General features: G+C 41.7%; 1 protein-coding gene across 2 annotated transcripts in view; it reads left to right on the forward strand.

The window, feature by feature from the left end:
• The window catches only part of LOC149238909 (ferrochelatase-2, chloroplastic-like), a 385,049-nt gene that overhangs the window by 194,899 nt on the left and 166,177 nt on the right, over positions 1–23,973 (forward strand). The window lies entirely within an intron of this gene.

The raw sequence follows: 23,973 nt of genomic DNA on the forward strand, positions 1-23,973 counted from the left end.
GTAGTCATGACTAATTAATACTGGTTACGGTGGTATAATGATATCTTTAATATTGAACATTGTTGTTACTGTGCATGATTTATTGCCTTGTTATGTCTGTCAATTCCTGCTGATATATTTAGATGTTTGCTTTCATCTTTGGTATTGTTTGGCTCTTGCATGACATAATTGCTTGATGACCACAATGGTAAACACATTTTTCTTTCAAGCATGTTTCAATCATGAATAATGAAATTACAACATTGGCTGGTTTTTTATACCAAGCAAACTGTCTAAATTGAGAAAATGTCCAAACTTAAAATGGCTTTGACTTGAATGACTTGGGTTTTAGGGTAACTTTTACATTAGTGCTTTAGGTTATCAGGAGACATTGATAGAAGGGGCTTATGTTATAAGTGATTTTTATGCTTTAAAACTTAAAAGTCATTTCTGAAAGGTGTGCTATAATATAATCTTGTCTAAAAGAGATTTTATATCATTTGTTGAAGGGCAAAGCTTTAACCTTATATGCTTTACAAGACATTGATCTCTTTATAGACTGAGAGATATGCTTAACAATGACCACTGAGTTACTCTATGAGGTATACTTCAATATTTAGACAAGATAATTATATAGTCCAGACAATTTATTAATGTTCAACTACTGACCACAAGTTAGGTCAAAGGGACTGTTAAGTACAATAGTATGGGATACAGGTTGGAGTGCAAAGGTGTAATGTCCCTTTCCAAGAATATCAATTTAATTGTTCATTTTCACTTGGAGAAAAAAACAACATTGAAAAGTGAAATGAATAATTAAATTAAAAAGTGTTATAAAGAGAAAATCCATGATATTTTGATGATGCATGGTATTATTATGCCACCCGTGGTGTTTTGGAGGGGGAAAATGTTATAAAGAAAGGAGATTTGAGGAAAGGGGGCATGGTTGGATATTTGATGAATTAATATTGGAGCTCTAGTAGTTTATTGAGTGAGGGGGAAACCCTCGATATTTCCCAGTTTCGGTGTTGAAATATACACTCTAGTTGGTAGCACTTAGTTTCAGTGGTTGTGATGCCACCCTAGCTGATCGTTTCCTTTTGCATAAGAGCCCGAATTGATTATTCAAGAAGGCTGAATTTCCAGGCTCAAGAGAAGGCCAAATTGTTGAATAAGGGAGGCTGATTTTCCCAATTATAGGAGGGTCAACGAATTAGTTTTCAGGGGTTTGAATTGACCAATCTGGGAGGCTGAATTCCCATCTTGCAGAGGGACTGAGTTGTAGGAGCCAGAGAACCCAGGGACAAAGCATATCTTCTAGGTTTATCCTCAGAAAGTTAATGTAATTTCCCTTCAGTAATTATTAATAATACTATTGGGGTTTCTGCAGTGAATTTTTTCTGCAATTTCATGTTGCATTTTTATTAATATTTTCAGCAAATATTTATATTGTGTTTTCTGGAGATAATTTTCTTGGAATTTTTAGTGAAATAATTAAGAGGAAATATTATAGTGGCATCAAAGCTGGTTTTCCTGCCAGCCAAAAGGGTTTATTTGAAATCTGCTTCCGAATCAATAAGAGAAGCTGTCACATAATTATTTCAAAAATTTGAAGCTTATAACAGAAACCTCACAAGAATGATGTTTCAAGTTGGAGCATGGGCTTTAGCAGATGTAGTGAAAGAAAAAAGAAACTGCAGATCTGAAGTCAATAAAGCAATAACTAAAGACTAGAAAGGAGAGATTTAATTGGGCCCAATTGGGCCCAAAAATAAATAATGACTTAGATAAAAATATGGAGGAAGACTCTTCCAAGAATGATTTGCTTTGTTGTGATGGGTTAAAGGCTTGTGGCTATGTTTCCTCAAAATCTAGCAGTCTTGTAGAGAGTGTTGTTTTTACATAGTCTTCTAAGCTGATAATTATTTTGATCCTTTTACATTCTTATTCAATATTCCATCATTCAATAATTACACAGAAGACATTAACCATAAAACATTTAAGATAGTAGGATCATAAAGAGACAACCACACATGGACACATGAGATCTACCCTGGGAAAACCCTCATGGGGAAAACCCAAAAACCTTTTTCAATAGAGAATTCTTTAGTCCAACAAAGATACATCTAATTCAACAACTAGGTTAAACCTGGTCCATGGTCCATCCTCCTAGTCAAATCAAACTGGCCATTGAAGTATCAATTTTTCCTTTTGCCTTAGATTAGGTCTCTTCACAAAGGTTCTTCCCAACAGCTACATTAGAGACAAACTTTGCTCCTTTTTGTTGCCTTAGACATATACCATACGCTGTCCTAGATATATACTTGTACGTGTTAAAATATGAAAGTTCTATGCAGGAATTTAAAAATTATTTGCAAAAACTTCATAGTTTTATGCTTAACTTCAAAGTTCTATGCAGAAAACTGAATGTATTTTGTAGAACACTGAATGGTACTAAATGTACTTTGCAAAAAGTTGAATGTACTTTGCAGAAAACTAAATGTTCCATGTTGTTATAATTATTTAGAATGGATATTTCTTCTTCAAAACTTTTCAGATCAGCAATTGTAGATAGAACATAAACTAAAGGATCATATGAAGACAACCAAGTACAAATATGAGACACTGAAATTTTCGTTCAATGACCAGGACAAAACCCCTCATGGGGGAGAACCAAAATGATTCTTCTTCTATTAGATTTCTTCAATTGTTCAACAAAGTACAAAGAGAGAAAGAGAATGAGAATGAATAAAGTCATCAATGCTTGATCAATTTGCAACTGAAGTACACTTGCTCTTTGCTTGAAGATCTTCTTCTTCTCTTGATTAGATAATGTACTTCACACTTGCTCCAACTCTTCCCTTGCACTTGCTCTTCACTAGCTCTCACACTTCTCTTTCACAAACTCAACACTTGCTCTCATTCTTCACAATGAACATGCTACTCTCAACTCTCGCTTGTTCTTGCTTAAATAGATGAGAAAGGAGAGGAGTTACAAAATGAATTCATGCCTTGAGCCAATAATAGGAGAATCAAATTCTATGAGGGAGGAGTTACTTTAGAAGTGTAACTCATCCCAAGAATAGAGAGAGAGTTACACTTGTCTCTAGGAGTTATAATTTGAATTAGAGAGAGAGAGAGTTACACTTAGACATGAGAGAATATGTGGCGAGAGTTACAAATCGAATTGAGTGAGAGAGTTACAAGTGCATTTAATGATGAGAAGATGCACTTTTTGCCATACATTGAATTAGTGAGAGAGAGTTACATTCTCTTAAGTGTAGAGTTACTATTTTATTCCAAGAGAGAGGTTCGATTTGCCAACTAAGAGATTTTCAATTTAATTTACTTATTCCATGAGAGAATTCGTTTTTATTAATCTATTAAAGGTGAATGACTTTAGATTATTTTATAAATAATAGTATCATAATAATAATAATACTAGTAAGGATAAAATATTAATTCTTGACTTGTATAATCATGATTGATTTGATTTTAAAGTGGATTTCATATGTTGAGATCATCCTTGATCAGTTAGACATGACTTTCTATTTTTGGAAAGTCACTTCCAAATTGAGATGTCACTTACTATTTTTCGAAAGTCATATTAGAATTGTCAAAAATTAGATTTTATTATAGGTGGTTTAAACATAACTGAAAGATATGATTTCTTCTAAGAGAAATTCATCTCTGAGTTGCCAAATTTTAACACTCCCTCTTAGCAAGGGAGGAATTTCCTTCTACATCAAAGATTTGATCTTTGCTTCTTCTGATCTCTTTCATTCATCTCAGTTCACATCTGCTCTATAACATCTGTAACAATGAAGTCACAATCTAAAGAAGAATCATTCGTTTGACTCAACTTTGGAAAGGACATGATCATCACATGGACAAGACTCAAACAAGCCACACAGAAAAGAATCAAACATAACCAAGTTTCATTAAACGTCAAGTGGCGGAACACTTACATCCTAGACAAGTCACACAAACAAGTCTCACTACACCTATTGGCCAGATAGGTGGCTCTTCCCACGTCTCTGACTGTGGGTTGGATGCATACTGAGGCCTACTCTTGTGGCACACACTACACAAGAGGTCCCTCATCCTCAAGGGTTTTTTGGCATCATTCCCTAATCCTGTGAGCTTTGACAGGGGGGGAAGACAACTAAATGTTCTCATTTAGCTGTGACCGCTTCCTGGAAGGGTCACGTCCATAAGTCCAAGCTGCTCTAAAAGCCAAGAACTTTCCTTTCATTAAAGGCTTGGTAAGAGTGTCAAATATTTGATCATCAATGGAGATGTGATGGAGCCTCACTGCTTCTCTCTGCACCATATCCCAAATATAGTGATACTTGATCTTAATATGCTTGGACTTATCATGAAACACAAGATTTTTTACAAGACGAATCCCACTCTTATTGTCACAATATATAACTGTTGTGTCTAGAAATTGCTCAAATAGTTCCCCAAAATGCTTTCTCAGCCAAACTCACTCACAGCTAGCCATGGTAGCAGCAATGTACTCAACTTCAACTGTACTGAGTGCAACATACTTATACTTTTTGCTCGTCCAAGAGATCATGACAGATCTCAAGCTAAAACAACACCCAAAAGTATTCTTTTTATCAATAGAGTTACCAACCCAATCAACATCAGTATATCCATGAAGTCTTACATTTTTACCAGTGTATTTCAATCCTAGATTCACAGTTTCATGCAAGTATCTGAGTACTTGTTTTGCAGCAATCTAGTGGGCATGAAAGGGATCAATCTGTCATGTCCCTTCTCAAACGCATTAGTAATAGGGTGCTGCTACACAATTTTGCACATTTTTGACTAAGGAAGGGGGCCCCACACTGTCGACTTAGGGACTTAGGGGCCAAATTGACTTTATTTACCTGCTAGTGGAATGTGGGGGCCACCCTCATAAGAGTTTGAATTAGCCATTCGATATGCTTGGACTCTGGAGGGGAAATTGAATGGGTGGATGGAGAGGCCCACATGAGGCTAAGGGAGCCCAAGGAATTATAAAGAGAGATCAACTCTCATTTTGTTTTCATGTTTGACATTTGCAAACAAACACACACTTGTTTACTCTGCTATTTAGTGAGTCTACCGACTGTTTAGCCACGAGTCTCTCACGCAGGAGATGCAACCTCTACTTAGGCGGACCATCCATGCCCGCCCTAGGGAGGCTGTTCTACAGGAGTTTTCAGGAGTTTTGTGGTAGTGACACACATGAGCAACAATGCAGAGGAAAGGAGTGCGTATTTCTGGGCAGCCAGGAATCATGTAGAGGGAGTTTGAGACCAGTAGGGATCACACAGCTTGCTGAGAGGTGAGGGAGCTGAGGTAGCAACGTTGGACAGGCATTTTTGCTGGAGCTTTCAGCTAGTTGAGCCAACATTCCAACAATTCACATTTCTGAGCTAAGAGACAACACAAGGGCCACACATCAGAATTTCTTGGTGCTTGGAGAGCAGCTGGAGTAAACCCAACATTTTGGAGGAGTTTGCAGGTGGATTTCCAATCACTTTCTAGTAGGTCGAATTTGGTAACCATAGCTGGGGTGAGGCTCCAAGGGGATTGAAAAACCAAAATCAAAACTAGCTAAAATCCCTTCTGGGTTTTTCTGGGTTTTGGCCAAGGAGTCTAGGGTTAGAAGGATATAAGTTTTTGTGTGGTTTTAGTACCCATTCCAGCCATTCGAACTTGAGCATAGCAGTGGTTTTCTGGGCAACGCAGTGTAGAGTGGTGTAGTAGCTAGGCAACCTTCAGCTCAACCCTTTTCCTCCCTGTGTTTGGTCCTGCTTGTCCATTGAGACAAGCCCAGGTGCACCATTCCATCATCTATTGTATTTGGCTTGCAGAAAATTAATAAAATGGCTCAGAAGTTCTCCATTTACAATTTTTATATGGGTGTCTGCTGAACATTTCGTTTTTGTATTTTGCTACGTAGAATATTTGTTGTTATCACTTGTATTTCCTATTTAGGATCATTACAGTGGTATCAGAGCATGATCTTGGCCCAACTGTGGGTAACTAGTAAGATCATGGGAGATTTGGGCATGTATGCACAATGACGAGTTACACTGTACACTACCCATGGCTCAAGGGAGATTTAGTATGCAGGAATTCTGGGGTGGAATCCACTGGAGCGATGAGAGGTTGGCTCAGTTGAGGAAGGTGTCAGACCAAATCCATCCTTGTCCTTACAACATAGACACTAGAGGTGCACAAGCCGTGGGAGTACAACCATCTACACTATGTGGGGAAAGCCGACAGAATCAGGGCACCAAATCTCCTGAAAAGGAGCAGGCAGGCCAAAGACAGTTAGAGGATGAGTCAAGGAGACGATTTTGCTGGTGGAGACCTAGTCTTAGACATCAAGGGCTTGAGGAGGAGATTGAACATGAGGTAGAGGACACACGGAAGTGTGAGGATCACATTGGTATACCTAGTGTGGCAGAAGAGTCACCATTGTTGGAGGCCTCTTTGATAGCACCAATTGACACCTTGGGGGAGAAAATAGACCATACACCCATAGGACCATCCATTGATGAGGCGCCTGGAGACACAAACATGTCCATCATTGTGAAGGTGACATCCGTTGTTGAGATATCTGGGGTCGTGACCGAGTTTTCAGGTGATAGCAGCGCACGACAGGATGATGAGGTGCCGAGAGACATCACCACCCTTGATGAGGAGTTGATAGGTACAGAGGCACCCAGATCTACGATAGAGTTGCGAGATGACAACCACATACAACAACATGGAGAGCACATAGAGGGGCGTGAGCTAGTCATGGACGGGTAGTTCGTGACTCATGTTGAGCCCATGGTGGAGGAGGACGATAAGTCTTCTTTGCGGCCCACCACTGACTTAGAGCTGTTAGATGCATAGACCGTCAATAGAGTTGCAGTACTTCTAGATAATAACTCTCTCTGGCTTATATAGATGGCGCTTGCAACATTGATAAACTACCTTTGCACCACGGAGAGAGAGATGCATAGACTCCCTGATAAATTTTATATGTTGACTAGGATGGTGAGTTGAGGCGTCATGAGTTGCGAAGGGTGCAACACTCGCATGATGGAGCGCTTGTTCTATGTGCTAGAGTTTGTGCATTCGATCCCTCTCTTGGGGTTGGATGGCGAGAGATTCTGAGTTGGTACTCAGTGGAGTAGGCTAGACTCATGGAGATGTTCGTAGTTCGAAGTAAAGCTTAGTGGGAGCTCTCAGACATTGAGGGTGCTGGAGGGTCAGGTTGGTATTGGGATCTAGGCGGGGCTTCCTATCCGATATCAAACATGCGGGATGGCTATGGCATTAATGAGGTAGTAAACCCTGTGCCTGAGCACATGCATTCCTTAGGGGAGTTCCAGTTGATGCTAGTGGCTAGGTGGTTTGTGAGTAGACTCCATTGGTTGTTTTGGCATGTTGGTTGTGCATGGGGGCGCATGATGATTAGCATTCTCTGGTAGGAGCTGGTTGCAGGAGGTGGCATGGGTATACCGCCACACCAGATATTGTATGGAGACAATGTTCTCCCATTGAGGTTTAGGACTCAGGGGTCACAGAGGATTGGCACAACAGAGATACCCCCCCAGCAGGTGTTGTAGATCTAATATGAGAATAGAAATGAACCCAAGAATAATAAGAGAGAAATATAGGAATGACTCACTTTATTGATATCAAACCCTTAAGGTAGGGCAACACCATACATTCACTCCTTAAGGAAGGAGAACACTCCACAAGCCATATGCCTGTTCATACAATAATCCTTCACTTCATCTCATATCTCTCCATGTGGAGTCTCTAGCCTTTATATAGGCCTCATACATACAATAGCATGCATCATTACCATGGTTCCCTCATACCATCAACTAATACCATGGGCCCATTACATTATTATTAACTACTTGTGGTCCCTTACATGACATGGGTTAACCACCTTATTTATTACTATGACCCATCCCATTATTACATTATTACCTTGGGTACCACCCTTGGTACCCCATATTATCCCCCCTAGGTATATAGCATTCCACCCCCCTAAGCATGTTTCGTCCCCGAAACATGGGAAGAACACAAATAATAAGATCTACTCAAAAGAGTAGTCCACTGATACCATGCACGTGCATTTAGCCATCCAAGAGAAAGGTGAACCCTCGATCTCGCTGGTGCCTCGCTCGCTTGAGATGGAAGTTGACCGTGGCAGTTTTTCTGTGTTGATGTGTAGTAGGTGGATCGTCTCTCCTTTCTATCCATCATGTGACTACTTGGTTTCCATCTTGATGGTTGTCTTGCGGGGTGATGTGGGTGCTGATATGTTGAAGTTTTAACCCACGATGGCTTTTGCTTGACTTCACCCTGCTGTGGTGCCTGTGGTGGTGTCTTCTTTTTCAATATGATTTCAACCACTGAGCCCTCCTCTGATGTATCATCACCTGTAACCTTTTCTTCTGCAGCCTCTGTTTGTGTTTGATTGTCGATCATCAAAGGCTCATCATCTGATATGTCAGTCCCTTGAACATCTTCTGCTTCAGCCTCCATGTGCTCTACCTGTTTATGGATGGAAATATCCTGTAATGTAATTTTCTTCTTTTTATACCATAACTTCAGGAATTTCTTCTGCACATTAATATTGATAGTACCCATGGATTCCATCCAAGGATATCCCAAAACAACATCCATATTATCCATCTCTGAAGCATAAAAATCACCATGCAACACATATTTATCCATAGAAATCTTCAAATCCTTGTACACTTGAACATCCTCATTATCAACCTGTGTATGTTCAATTTGTTTTGCTGGGACTTGCAATTTTTTGGCCAAATTAACACTTATAAGATTTTGCTTGCAACTAGGATTTATAGTCACAACGATTTTCTCCTTCTGAATCAAGCCATGAACCTGCAATAAGGATATACCAGTAGAAAACAGACCCACATGTTTCTCCTTATCTTGTTTTCTGGCCTAAGACCATCTGTCTAAAAGTAACTTTTCAAATTCTTCATCGGGCAGGTTGGAACACTTCTTTTGTTTAAGTAATCCCCACCATGTGGTTGCCTCATCTCTAAAGTTCTGCACTACCCACCATTTCCAAATGGGTCTAACTAACCTCTTGTACTTATTTATGTATTCTTCAATAGTAGGACCATCATCTTTTCCTGTAAAATATATATCCTTGCTAGAAGCCATGAATGGTTTGGAAAAAAATTCACTGACTTGGCGAAAATTTGAAAATGTCACAGTTTGTCAATGTTGCTCAGAATCTGCATTATAACCTGTTTTTGGAAATGGAACAACCATTCTGCATCTGCCCATGTGATAGAAATCCTGATTTAGACACTGGAATTTCAGATCTGCGCTGCTACTCTTCCGCCGTCACCCAAAATTTCTGAATAAAGAGCTGATTTTAAATCAGCGATATCTCCCTCATTCGGACTCCGATTCAACTGATTTCTTTTTGAAATTAGGTGTTTTTTCCCAAAGATTCCAGATCTGCAATTAGATTTTGCAGATCTTGTACCAGGACGTCTAGATCTGCGCCGCAAAATCGCTGCCCTGAAAATTGTCTGCAACCCCACTGATTTTTACATCAGCGATATCTCCTTCATCCGGACTCCGATTCAACCGATTTTTTTTTTTGAAATCGGCTATTTTTTCACAAGGAATACAGATCTGCAATTAGATTCTACAGATTTTGCACCAAAACGTACAGATCTGATCTGCAAATTCGCCACCCAAAAAATCCCTGCAAAAATGAAAAAAAATTCTCCACGGTTTGTCCAAGAAAATGCTCTGATACCACTTGTTGTAGATCTAATATGAAAATATAAGACAATGCAAATAAACCCAGAAATAATATGAAATGATTCTTTATTGATCAAACCCTTAAGGTAGGGCAACACCATACATTCACTCCTTAAGGAAGGAGAACACTCCACAAGCCATATGCCTGTTCATACAATAATCCTTCACTTCATCTCATATCTCTCCATGTGGAGTCTCTAGCCTTTATATAGGCCTCATACATACAATACCATGCATCATTACCCTGGTTCCCTCATACCATCAACTAATACCATGGGCCCATTACATTATTATTAACTACTTGTGGTCCCTTACATGACATGGGTTAACCACCTTATTTATTACTATGGCCCATCCCATTATTACATTATTACCTTGGGTACCACCCTTGGTACCCCATATTATCCCCCCTAGGTATATAACAGCAGGAGTGGAGTTAGGGTGCTCAGGTCTACCAGGATGGACGAGACATGACGTGTGTCATGGTGGGGTCACTATCAAAGTGGCTTGTTGAAGTTTCTAAGTTTACTTAGTTTAGAAACCCTTCATGCACTTTTTTTGATTTATTCCTACCTACTTGTTATTTTTTTTAACAAGTTATTTACAAAGTAAATATTGAAAATAAACACCAGTGCATTCTCAACATATTACAGATCAGCAACTAAAAGAAACAAGAACAAACACACCACATGACACTATTATTTTTGGACCAATGTCTCCGGAAAACCCAATGCGGGAAAACCGGTGCAGCTATTTGAGGGTTTTCTTATTAAGCAATATCAGAGTACAATCTGGGTGCCGAAATTGGCCTACCTAACAGAGAATTTCCTTAGTAGCTATACCTCACAGTTTGGGAGAAATCTCCTGGCTGAAACCTCGGAAAATCCTTTGGGCAGCTCCTCAACACAAAACTGCTCTACAACCCCAGCGTCTGTCCAATCTGGATTGCGTTAGCCCCTTTGTCTCACGCTGGCCCTGCGTCAGCCCCAGGAGGCCCTGCGTTAGCTTTGTAGGCCTCTGTGTCAGACACGCTGGCCTCTTTAGTGCTCTGCGCAGCACTTGGCTGCCTTTGCGTGGCCCTGCGTGAGCCCTTGCTGGCTTTGCGTCACTCTCCTTGGCTGCTGCGCTGGTCTCTCGGCACAATCTCTTCCTTCTCTGTTTCTCTGTACTCAATGCCCTCAGCTGCTCTCCCGATCACTGATTCTATCTCTCTTAGCAAACCCCACTCTAAAGAATAGAATGACTGATCACTCTGGTGTATTCTCCAAGTGACCTTCAAGCCTCCTCTTATACTTTTCTTGTTGACATCTCAACGGTCGATATTAAGTCCCTAATCAACGACTAAGATTAGATCTAGCTTGATCCATGTCTTTTGGACCACTCTAACACATATTCATATTAATACACATTAATATTTTATTTTCCTTAAGTTAAGACTTAGGGACTCCATTAAAAATATTAATTGGACTTTGGGACTTAGGGCTATGTGCCGAGGAGCAGTGGCCTGCAGAGGAGCATGGAGATACATGGTGGTATACCATAGCATGGCGGTTGACATTGTGGGGTAGGAGGAGTGACTCGCATCGCATCGAGGACGTGCGAGGAGTGACAGGTGAAGTGACACAAGGAGGACACAGGACGATACAGGATGGTATGGCTATAGCCGGGGGTATTCCATGGTGTACAAAGGTAGGTTGCGGTATACAATGGCATGTCGATGAGTGCGGTGAGACTGGGTGGTATGCAGTGCAGTGGGCGCTTGGAGCGTTACTTCGAAGGAGACTTATGGACAGGGGAAATAGGTGTACCATTGGATGCATCTCACCTAGGATCGGTGAGGACATGGTTGAGCATCTGGTGACACCATGTTTAGCGGAGATAGGGCCTCGAGGGGATTGTCAATAGATCCAAGGCAGAGACAGGGATGTCCGTAGGATTACTCTTGAGCATTCTGGCAGACTCTTGATCATACCATTCGGGACATACCCACACATCCTCCTTCGGTGTTGCTTACAGTCACATAGTGTTTGGTTGTTGCCCCTTGACATTCTCCATTCAAGCAGCAGGGCATGGGAGGTTCACCCTAGGCAGTTGGATGAAACACTGCATGTCATGGATATCATGGTTGATTGTTGAGATAGCATATGTTCCACTCCTAGGCTCACACTTGGGGAGGTGATCGAGAGGGAGTTGTATGGTGCTTTTCCAGCTTGAAAACTTGAGACATTAGGTGAGCATGAGGTGCGAGGGATGGTAGCCCTTGTTGGTAGGATGATGCCTAGGCTTCTAGTAGGACCAGGGCACATCATCAGGAGTTGGGATAGTAGATCTTGTTGTGTGATTTGGCAAGCGCGGAGCAGTTGGTTATTCACAACACGTGTTCTTGATGCTCGGTGCCTACCTATTGGATATCTACAGGAGTCAAATATGGGGCGCGAAGGAGTCCCAACAGTTAGCAACATATCACAGCGATAGGCAGAGAGGATTGGGGGTTTTGGACCTCTAGTATGGTTATGGGATCTAGTGATCTTGTGGATTGGTGGGATACTCCACTCAGTGAGCATGGGCAGGATAACATGCGAATTGATTCATTCGCTGGCAGACACATGGGAAATCATCGAAGCCCTCCCCATAGGGCGAGGTAGATTGTTGCTCAAGATTGGGGCCAACCATGGAGGGATAGGTAATGACAGTATTGGTTCGCTTTGGCAGGTTGGGCCTAACCTCTATCATCGCATAGATTGTGGCCGAGACCTATGCGAGCGGAGGCTCTGGTACAAGCATGTTAGACAGTTAGTGATGACCAAGGTGTCGCGGGGTTAACAGGATAGTTTCTTGCTGCGTTGGGCATGGGACCCTAGCGTCATAGTACTTAGCAGTTCAAATACCCATAGGGGTGAGCTGGTTTCTATAGGGGAGGGTCATCAATATTCTCCATCGGGTTTTAGTGATTCGCTAAGGGCATGGGAGACTTCATCAACATGGCAGGATGGCCAGCAAGAGGATTTCAGGAGGAGCTCATGCAGGAGAGGCTTCATTTGCATAGGGATTGAGTTGTATCTTCAAGGGCCCACAATCAGAGTGCATGGGGTGGACTATTCGATAGAGCAGCTTCATGAGGATTTGGGCAGAGTTTTACATCGTCAGGATGCTCTACTTATTGGTGATAGACATAGGGGTTCTAATGCCCATATCTGGTAGGATAGTGAGTGGAGCAAGGGGGCCTTCATGTTGATTAGGTTGGCTTGGGATCATGGTATCAAGGGACTCCTTCACTATAGGATAGTACACTAATCAGGGACGATCCAATGGCACATTTGGGACCCTGGTGAAGTTTGCAGTGATAGTGGGTGTCCACAGTTAGAGAGGGTGTTTGTTCAGGCATTGCTTGAGGACAAACGATGTTTGGTGCATTAGAAGAACATGCCAGGTGAGGATGCCACATGGGAGGGTGAGCATATTTTGGAGCACCCAATTTTGGGGTTGCTTGAGGGCAAGCAACATTTGGGAGGGGAGGATTGTCATGTCCCTTCTCAAACACATTAGTAATGGGGTGCTGCTATACAATTTTGCACATTTTTTTATTAAGGAAGAGGGCCCCACACTTTCGACTTAGGGACTTAGGGGCCAAATCAACTTTATTTAGCTTCTAGTGGAATGGTGGGGCCACCCACAGGAGTTTGAATTAGCCATTTGATATGCTTGGAGGGGAAATCGAATGGGTGGATGGAGGGGCCCACATGAGGCTAAGGGGGCCCAAGGAGTTATAAAGAGACATCAACTCTCATTTTGTTTTCATCTTTGACATTTGCAAACAAACACACATTTGTTCACTCTGCTGTTAATCGAGTCTACCCACTGTTTAGCCACGAGTTTGTCACATGGGAGATTCAACCTCTACTTCGGGGGACCATCCGTGCCCACCCTAGGGAGGCTGTTCTACAGGAGTTTTCAGGTGTTTTGTGGTAGTGACACACATGAGCAACAATGCAGAGGAAGGGAGTGCGTATTTCTAGGCAGCCAGGAATCATGTAGAGGGAGTTTGAGACCAGTAGGGATCACACAGCTTGTCGAGAGGTGAGGGAGCTAAGGTAGCAGTGTTGGACATGCATTTTTGCTAGAGCTTTTAGCCAGCTGAGCCAACATTCCAGCAATTCCCATTTTTGCGTTGAGAGATAGTGCAGAGGCCACACATTAGAATTTCGTGGTTCTTGGTGAGCAGCTGGGTCGAGCCAAGAGTTCATTCGGCGAGTTAGGAGTTGGATAGCAATGGTAAACCGAACATTTTGGAGGAGCTTGCAGGTGGATTTGCAGCCAGTTTCTAGCAAGTCAAATTTGGCAGCCATAGCTGGGGTGAGGCTCTAAGGGTGTCGAAAAACCAAAATCAAAACTAGCTAAAATTCCTTTTGGGTTTTTCTGGGTTTTGGCCAAGGAGTCCGAGGTTAAAAGGATATATTTTTTTGGGTGGTTTTAGTGCCCATTCCAGCCATTCGAACTTCAACAAAGCTGTAGTTTTCTTGGTAGCGCAGTGCAGAGTGGTGCAACAGCTAGGGAACCTTCAACTTAACCATTTTCCTACCTGGGTTTGGTTCTGCTTGTCCATTGAGACAAGCTTAGGTGCACCATTCCAACATCTATTGTACTTGGCTTGCAGAAAATTAATAAAATGGCTCAGAAGTTCTTTATTTATAGTTTTTATATGGGTGTCTGCTGAACATTTCGTTTTTGTATTTTGTTGCGTAGAATATTTACTTTTATCACATGTATTTCCTATTTAGGATCATTACACAATCATATGTTGACTTAAAGTCTTTAGAACAAAGCATATGTCAGGCCTAATGTTTACCAAAAGCATCAAAGCACCAATGAGCTGTCTATACTCCGTGGGATTTTGCCAGATTAGATCCTGCATCTTTGTCACATAATTTCTTAAAGTTCATTTCCATAGGAGTATGCATGGAGTTACATTCTACCTTAGCAAATATCTCTTTTTTGTTTGTTTGTCAAGTTGTGTGTGTTCCTCCAGGCTTTACCAATGGCTTGAGAAACCACGACCCAAGGGCATCTAAGTTGTCAAAGTCAAGTGGGGATCACACCCGACCTGGGCCACACCAACCTTAAGCTGACTGGGTTTTAGCATGTCTCCTCCCCCTAGCACGGGCGCAACATCCTCCGTGAGGTTTGATCCTGGGTTGCCTTGCTAACGAGGCCCATCCTCAAACGGTTGTGCTAGTGGGGACTTGAATACCATAACAAATATTTCAAAAGATTAACACCATATTTTCATTGAGAAAGATAAATTTCTCTAGGTCTTTGCCAGACCACTGGACCCATAAAGTAATGCATCAAACCAAGGTCTTTCATTTCAAATTTAGAAGCTAACTCCCTCTTACACTGGAGGATAAGAGGTTCTCCATTTGTCAAGAATAAATCATCAACGTACCATACCAAAATCAAAGGTATACCTTGGACTGTCATGAAGTAGAGGTTTGGGTCTGCACTACTTTTTTAGAAACCAAGTTTTATTAGGTATCTATTAATGCGAGCATACCAAGCTCTTGGAGCTTGCTTCAACCCATATAAGCTTTCTTTAGTCTGAATACATAAGCTTTCCTATCATGCTCTTCAAAGCCTTGTGGTTGTTCCACAAAATACCTCTTCCTTGGGTAGACCATGCAAGAAAGCAATTTTCACACCCATTTGGTGAAGAGTCCATCCTTGGCTAGCGGATAAGGCAACAACAAATCGAATAGTAGTATATCGAGCTATAGGTGCAAAAATATCATTGTAATGTATTCCCTCTTTCTGAGAGAAACCTCTAGTTGCAAATCTAGCCTTGTATTTTTGAATACTAGCATCTGTACCATGTTTAATCTTAAACTACCATTTGGAAGTCACAACAGATATACCTGAGGCCTAGGAACCACTTCCTAGACATCATTCTGGATGGTGGACTCGTATTGTTCAGTCATGGCATCTTTCCAAACTTGTTCTTTTCCAACTTCTTCAAAGGTGCATGGTTCTGCTTGAATGATATTGCTCATGGCAACAACATACCCTTGAAACCGACTTGGCATCTTATTTTCTCTGAACTTTCCTCTTGGAGCAGCATGATGTTCAACATCTTGCGACCATAGTGGTCTCTTTCTAGTAGGCTGATCATGTGGTGGAGGATCTAGAGGATCCATGGCACCGATTGGATTATCAACATGCTCAGTCTCAAGTTCCGATTTAGACTCAGATGCAGGCTCTTTTTCATTAACAACTTGCTTTTTAGCAATAGCAGGAGGAGGAGAGTCTCTTGCTTTTCTAAGAGCTGCATCTTTCTTACCTGAAACTTCTAGTTTGTTCCTTTTCTCTTTTGGCACATGGAAGTACACAGGACAACTAAAGATTCTCAAATGGCTCACCTTAGACATGTTACCCACCACTTGTTGGTGACACCCACAGGAGAAGCTTTTTTCGTACATTATCTTCAGTCGGCAACCAACAACCCCTTGTCGCTGCCAGATAGCTCGATGTGCCATCATCTCCTCTACCTGGGCCAACCATTATGCACCCTCATCCATTTGACATTGAAGGTGGGCCTTCCAACCCTGAAGGTATGGATTTCATTACGTAATTGGGTATTTTTTTTTACTTATCATGGACATTTCTGGCCATGGATTAGTGGAGGGATTCGACAGAAAGAATGGGCTTGGTTTGTAATCTTTTGCCCCCATCCAATTTGGTGGTTAACCTTGTATCCTAGCCCCGTGGGATCTCCTCTATTGGCTACTAGCTTTAGGAGTGGCAATGCTGCTCTGCCTAGGATACTCTGGACAAAGACTTGCCACTCATTCGAGACAGTATTTAGGGCCAATCTATCTAACTCCGAATCCTGAGGTGTATGCCCTGCAGCCGACAACTAATCACGAGTCTCCTTCAGCTTCGCGAGGAATGAATCCACACGCTCTCCCTTCTACATTTGAGCAGATCTCAGCTTCTGCTCTAAGTACATCTTCCGCTGCTTAGAAGATCTCTGATATAACGTGGCCAAGGCATCCCACATCTCCTTAGCAGTCGCTTTGCTAGCAACGTGGCACACCACATAATCCTTGACTCCATTCAAGATCATCCTTTTGGCCTTTGCCATCTCAACCTTGCACTTCTTCAATGGATCTGCATCTACAGGTTTAGCTACCACGCTATCGACGTACGTCTTGAGGGCATGCTCATCTAGAAGAAATTACATTGTAGCTTTCCAGATGGCGTAGTTGGATGCTTTGTCCAACTTGTTATGATCCCTCAAGCCACTGGTTGCCATATCTACCAAAAATGTCGAAAATCCTCTCCGCTTCTCATTGCTGCAACTCAACCAATGAGTAAACGGAGTTCTTGGTGGGAAGTCTGCTGAGGAACAGTTCCGTCAAAGTTCTTCTCTTTTCTCTTTTGATGTTTTTTAGCCCAACAAACGGCCTGCTGAAAATTTGTGTCCCACCTGCTCTCTCATGCTAAGGCTTCAGCGTTGCTCCCTCTACCCCTGCAAAAATTTGAACTGGAAGTCCTTCTCTCAGTCAGTTCACTCGGAGAGAGATTGCCTTGAAAATCTGCACTCTCAACTTGGAACTGTGTCAACTCTTTGGGGGTTTCGAACTCCTTCCTCCTGCAGCTTTTCCAAACTCCCTTCTTCTGCTTCAACGCTGGATCTACCAACTCTACTCTTCTTGCTTCACGTGCAGCTCTAATAACATGTGAAAATTCCACAAGGGGAACCCCTATTGCAGCGAACTGATGTACTTCTCCTACCTGTTAATCCATACAAGTTATTTACTGTTTGCTACGGAAAATGTCGAAGTAAATACTATTGCAGCCTTCACTTAATTAATTATAATACAGAAACAAGACTGAGCAAGAAAGAAAATACAACACATATGACACCATTGCTTTTGGACAAATGTCCTCGGAAAAACCCGATGCGGGAAAACCGGTGCACTAACTTTGATGGTTTATTATTATTAAACAGTAGCAAATTTTGAATACATCTCTTAATACCTCATAGGATTATTTAGTTATGGAGAGAAACACTGGCAGAAAGAATTGTGAGGTTACCTCACACTATCACGGGAAATCCTAACTAATCTAGCCCAAGACTGATTTCCCCCGGCTTTTCTAGCTGCCTCTGCACAGTGTCTGCGTCAACCCAACGTCAAGCTCTCTGGGGACTGTGTCAATCCTCTCGCTGGTCAATTTGCTACCCAGGAGATTTGATTTCTGCCTCCTAGTCTCACACCCAAGCTCTCGACTTCTGAAACTCGAATTCCCTGCAAATTTCAGACACCTCACCAGCGTCTGTGTTGCCTCTTCGTGGCTCTGTGTTAGCCCCTCTGCCTTAGCGCTGCCATTGCTAGATTACTCTTTGTCTCTCTCTGCTGATGATTCTTCGGCTGAGAAAATCACTCTCTCCGGATGCTATCCCTTCCACCAACTGCAAGAAATCCCCTCAATCGAATATTCCTCATGAGAACTTTTTACTTCAAAAAATCGATTTCTTGATCTCTCTTGGTGTGTTTTCCAAATGACCCTCAAGCCCCTTCTTATTTCTTCTTGTTGGACAACCAACGGCCTAGGTTAACTCCTAATTAAAGGCTCATATCGTTTTGACTTGATCTCCGTCTTTTTCTAGAAGTAACACCCACAATTAGATTAATACCCATTAATATTTTAATTTTCCTAAGTTTAGACTTAGGAACTCCATTAAAAATATTAATTATTTTAATAAAATCGTCTCTTGGTGGAATTTCCCAAAACGATTTCCGGGTTCTTTGGAATGCATGTGCCCAAGCCTCCTTGCAAAATTTGAGGCTTAGTGCACATTCGATGCTACCCCAAATCAACACTACTGTCTTTTCGTATTCAAATTGTCAGGCTCATGTTGTTAAGGAGAAAAGAGCGTTGTTACAAATCGCATAAACCTATTGAACAAATATGCATACGTGTGTATTGGGAGTTAGATAATCTGTAGCGGAGTGATTGCAGAGTGTACCTTCGATGGGGTGAGTATAACAAGGATCGATATGAGTCAAACATATACTAGTACGTTGATCAAAAGTAAAGGTTGTCTTAACTTAATAGTGGGTTTTGAAGAGATCAAATGACCCAATATTGACAAGGGCGAGTTCAATTTCCCTACATCAAAGATTTCGACAATATGAGGCACACATGTTGCCTGTAGAAGTTAGAATAACATTGTATGCTACTGTATTCTTGATAGCATTGTGCATATACATGAGAATGAATTGGAATTGAGGTTGTTGTGGAGAATTGCTGCAAATTATCCTGTAGCAGAGATCGTGCAATGGTAGTAGATCGATAGCAGGGGTTGTTACCAGATTGACTGAGTGACAAAGGAGCATTTATGGAATGCCGTGAACTACAAAAAGGAACCAAAGATTTATTGTTCTGGGGTATCATTTTAATCAGAAACTTTTTGGCCACTTGGAGGCGTTGATCTTCATTCTAACTCTCAGTCTACAAGCTCTTGGTGTTGTGGCCATTTCCTGGGCTGAATACACCTCAGAGATCGAGTTGTGTAACTAAGGGATTCATCAGTTATTTTGGTTCACTGTAGAGGGTTGAAATTGAAAGGGAAAATTTATGTCTGCTGGAACCATTCATGCAAATAGGTATGAGTCTTGATGATATTCATGTTATATTAAGTCTTATATGGCATTTAAGTTCATTGTGTATATTATTTGGAGATAAAACTCAAACAGTCACTCTCAGTGCTCCTTATACAAGTCGTTTGTAAGAATATCACACTGAGAAATTCAACAAACTCAGAAAACAGTGAACTGATTATCACAATTGTCCTTGTCATCATTAAGCAAAATATGGATTAAACTTTTATAAACTCCCTTAATAACCTAGCAGCAACAAACAACAAACCCTTCTCAAAGGGGGTCTATGCCATTCCTCAGAGAGAACAACGAAATATTTGTTCTTGGGACAAATAGGGCACAAAATATTTGCTCTTGGGACAAATTTGAAGCACATGAGGGTCACATGGAAAGTTCTCTTCAATTAATTTTAGGCAACAATGGTATGTTCTATGCTTTAGAGCAGTTTTACTTCAATTTCTTTATGAGCCCAATATCAATTTCAGTTTAGCAATCACATAAACATGTAGGCAAAATGCTGATAGAACATAAACATAAACAGTAGAAGACAAGACAAAACAGGGGGACACAAGATGTGGCACCAACTAGGGACAGACCCCAATGTGGGGAAACCCTTGGTCAATTCTTATTTTAGTATTCAATAGTTCAATAGAGAGAGACATGAGATGATGAGTGATGTCCAAATGAGGATGAGGCATCATGTATTTATAGGCTAATGTTGAGGATGAATAGACGTGACATTGGGATTTTGAGCCTACATGAGTTTTTGGTCGACCTTGACAATTTGTCCAGACTCCATAATATAAATAAATTCATATCCTCATTTGTACATGTCAGAATCAGATGGTCTTTAGATCAATCCTACACCTCGCGAAGAGAGGAATCCAAGAAAAATATCCGCTGTCATAAATAAGATGACCCATGTGGAGTTTTGTCCTAGATGCCAATTTTAACACTCCCTCTCAACTAGGGAGAACTCCACCTGCTAATCCATCTTCCAATCTGTACTATTCTGCCATCAATGCACTACTCTGCATTGCTCTGCTCTGCTTTGCTGAACTATGAAGAAGAAGTAGTTGAGAATGTATCATACCATTCTCTACTGAACCGAAGTTAGTCCCAATCAAAAGAGAGTGTTTGTACCACTCTTACTGACCCGAAGTCAGTTCCAATCAAAAGCAAGTGTCTCATACCACTCTTACTGACCCAAAGTGAGTTCCAATTGATCCCAAATCAATATTGGTCATCCTAGCATAGGGAGTATGGTAGTGCACGATGCGTCCATCGGTAGTACTATGGTCCCTATCCTCATTTCCCTACTCATTGGCCAGATGAGAGGTACTTCCCATGAGTCCTAGACTGCATGGTTAGGATGTCTCGACAGGAGAAGGATGAACCACTCGTCTTGCTCACATGTCGCCAAGGGGTATCACAGGGGAAGGATGAAACACTCACCCTGTATGCAACAAACCATTAGGAGAAGGCTGAACCACTCACCCTATGGTTGCTCATCGCTCCAAGAATTACCCCAAGCCCCGTGGAGCTCCCATAGCTCAATGTTCATCTCATACAGCAACCTCATAAGAGGGTCTCTCCACGACTCCAAGTCGTTCTCGGAAGGCCAAAAACTTGACCTTCCCCAGGGACTTTGTCAGAATATCAGTGACCTGCTCATCAGTCCCAATGTGATGGAGCCTTATTGCTCCTCGTTGTACCATATCTCGGATAAAGTGGTCCCTGATATCTATATGATTGGAGCGATCATAAAACACGAGATTCTCTGATAATCAGATCCCACTCTGGTTGTCGTAGAGGATCGCGGCGATATCTAGTACATGTCCAAACAACTCATTGAAGAGCTTCCTCAACCGGACAACTTCACAGGAGGCCATACTAGTAGTTATGTATTCAGCCTCAACGGTGCTTAAGGCAACTTATTTTTGCTTCCTGCTCATCCAGGATATTGAAGCAGAACCCAAAGGAAAACATCATCCAGAAGTGCTCTTTCCATCCACCACACTACTAGCCCAATCAACATCATAATAACCATGCAACATCCATTTCTAGCAGTGTATCTCAGTCCATGAGTGATTGTGCCCCGAAGATATCTCAGAAGATTCTTGGCGGCAATCCAATGTATATGATGAGGCTCAACCATGTATTGGCTCAATGTGTTAACTGCAAAGCATATGTCCGGATGGGAGTTCACCAAGAACATTATTGCTCCTATGAGTTGACAATACTCAAAAGCATTTCCCAATTTAGGTCCAACAACACTACCACATAACTTCTTAAAGTTAAGTTCCATCTGAGTAGTCACAGGCTTGCAGTCCACCATCCCAAATCTTTCCAATATCTTCACAACATATTTTCCTTGAGAGGAAAATTTTTCCTGGCTTTTGCTAGACCCCCAACCCTAGAAAATAGTGCATCGGTCCTAGGTCCTTCATCTCAAATTCAGAAGCCAGCTCCCTCTTACATTTGTGAATGAGAGGGTCTACACCTGTTAGAAAGAAGTCGTCCACATAAAGTACCAGAATGAGAGGTTTATCATTTTCAACCTTAAAGTAAAGGTTCGGATTGGCTTCACTTCTAGTGAATCCCAACTTCATCAGATAGTTATCGATATTATGCCCGGGGTGCTTGGTTCAATCCATAGAGAGCTTTCTTCAACCTGCATACATGAGATTCCCGATCATGAACCTCAAACCCCTCGAGTTGTTCCACATATAATTCCTCTTTGATTGAACCATGCAAGAAGGCGGTCTTGAAATCCATTTGATGTAGGTTTTGTCTATGCGAGATAGCAAGCGCTATGATCGAGCGGATGGCAATGTATTGGGAAATAGGTGCAAATATCTCATCGTAATCTACACCTTCCTTTTGAGTGAAGCCTTGAGCAACAAAGCGAGCCTTGAACTTTTCTGCACTTCGATTAGCTCCATGCTTTGATTTTGTAGAGCCACTTAGAAGTGACAATCGATTTGTCCTAAGGTGTAGGGACTACATCCCAGAGATCATTCTTCATAATTGACTCATATTCTTCATTCATAGCATCCTTCCATACTTGTTGCTTCACGACTTCTTCAAATGATGATGGCTCATTTTGGATGATAGTGCTCATGGTGGTCAAATATCCTTGATACTTGTTCGGCTTCATGCTTTCACGGAAAGTCCCCCTTGGTGCAATGTGACTCTCAGCATCTTCGAGAGTCTCCTTAAGCCAGAGGGTCTCCTCTTGGAGGAGGAAGGCTCATGAGGGAGTGGATCAATAGGATCCATAGGATCATCAACATCAGGCATCTTTTCGTCCTATTCACCTTGATTTCTTATGTCAGCTTCTTTGTCCTTCCTTAGGATAGGAAGGTTGTTGATCTTCTTGAGGGCCATATTTTCGTCAAAGGTGACATCATGAATTATCTCAACTTCCTTTTGACCAGCCACAAATTCTATATCCCTTAGAATTTTCACCATAGTCCACAAAGATTCTTTTCTTCCCAGATGCACCTAGTTTGCTTCTTTTCTCTTTCTGCACATGAAAATATATAGGGATTCCAAAAATTCTAGAATGAGAGACATTGGGTTTCTTACCAGTGAACATTTCTTTGGGAGTCTTGGAGTCCAAAGCTTGATGAAGGCATCGATTTTGAACATACATGATGATATTTGCAGCTTCAGCCCATAGAAACTTTGGAAGGCCTTGATCATGAAGCATGGCACAGACAACTTCTACAATAGAGCGATTCTTCCTTTCAGCCACACCATTCTGCTTGGGAGTCTATGGCGTTGTAATCTCCCTCTTAATGCCAACTTCTCTGCAATAATCATGGGATTCATTGGATTTTAACTCGGGCATACCTGTTATCATTTCTCCCTCATTGGGTAGGGCCTTATAATGAAGATGGGCGAACCTCCGGTGCCATAGTTCAGATTGTAGAGATGTGTCGCAAGACATGGCTCCCAATGGACTTCCTCCAACTTGATACAAAGTGTCAACCTTGAACCTAAGAGTAAAAGCATCCTTGAAATTTCTTTTCCAAACACGTACCTTTCCATCAATAAAATCCACGATGAATCCTTTTTCTTCCATTGCTAAAATGGACACTAGGTTTTTCTTGAGATTGGGTACATATAGTACTTCTTGCAAATGAATATTGTTACCTTGATCCAATTAAAGGGTAACATTCCCTGCTCCCTTCACGGGATAGGTGGCATTGTCTCCAAGGGTGATGTCCAAGTTTGTCTCCTTTTCTATTAGATTAGAGAGGGCTTCCTTGTATCCGGTGAAGTGCCTTGAGGCACCACTGTCAATCAGCCAATTTCCCAAAGTGTTTGGGGGAGAGGCAATGGAGAGGGATGATATAAGACCGTACACTTTTTGCTTATTGTTAACGACATTGCATTCATCATACCTAGAGTTCCTTGATTTCTTGGAGGGTCGACCGTTTCCTTGATGTCTCGCATTCCTTTTTCCTTTGCCATTGGACCTGCCATTCCTTTGATCGTTGTTGTT

This window comes from Pinus tabuliformis, chromosome 8 (assembly GCF_031772625.1).
Source record: "Pinus tabuliformis cultivar Carrire ecotype Pingquan chromosome 8, CPIR1, whole genome shotgun sequence".
NCBI classification, from domain to species: domain Eukaryota; kingdom Viridiplantae; phylum Streptophyta; class Pinopsida; order Pinales; family Pinaceae; genus Pinus; species Pinus tabuliformis.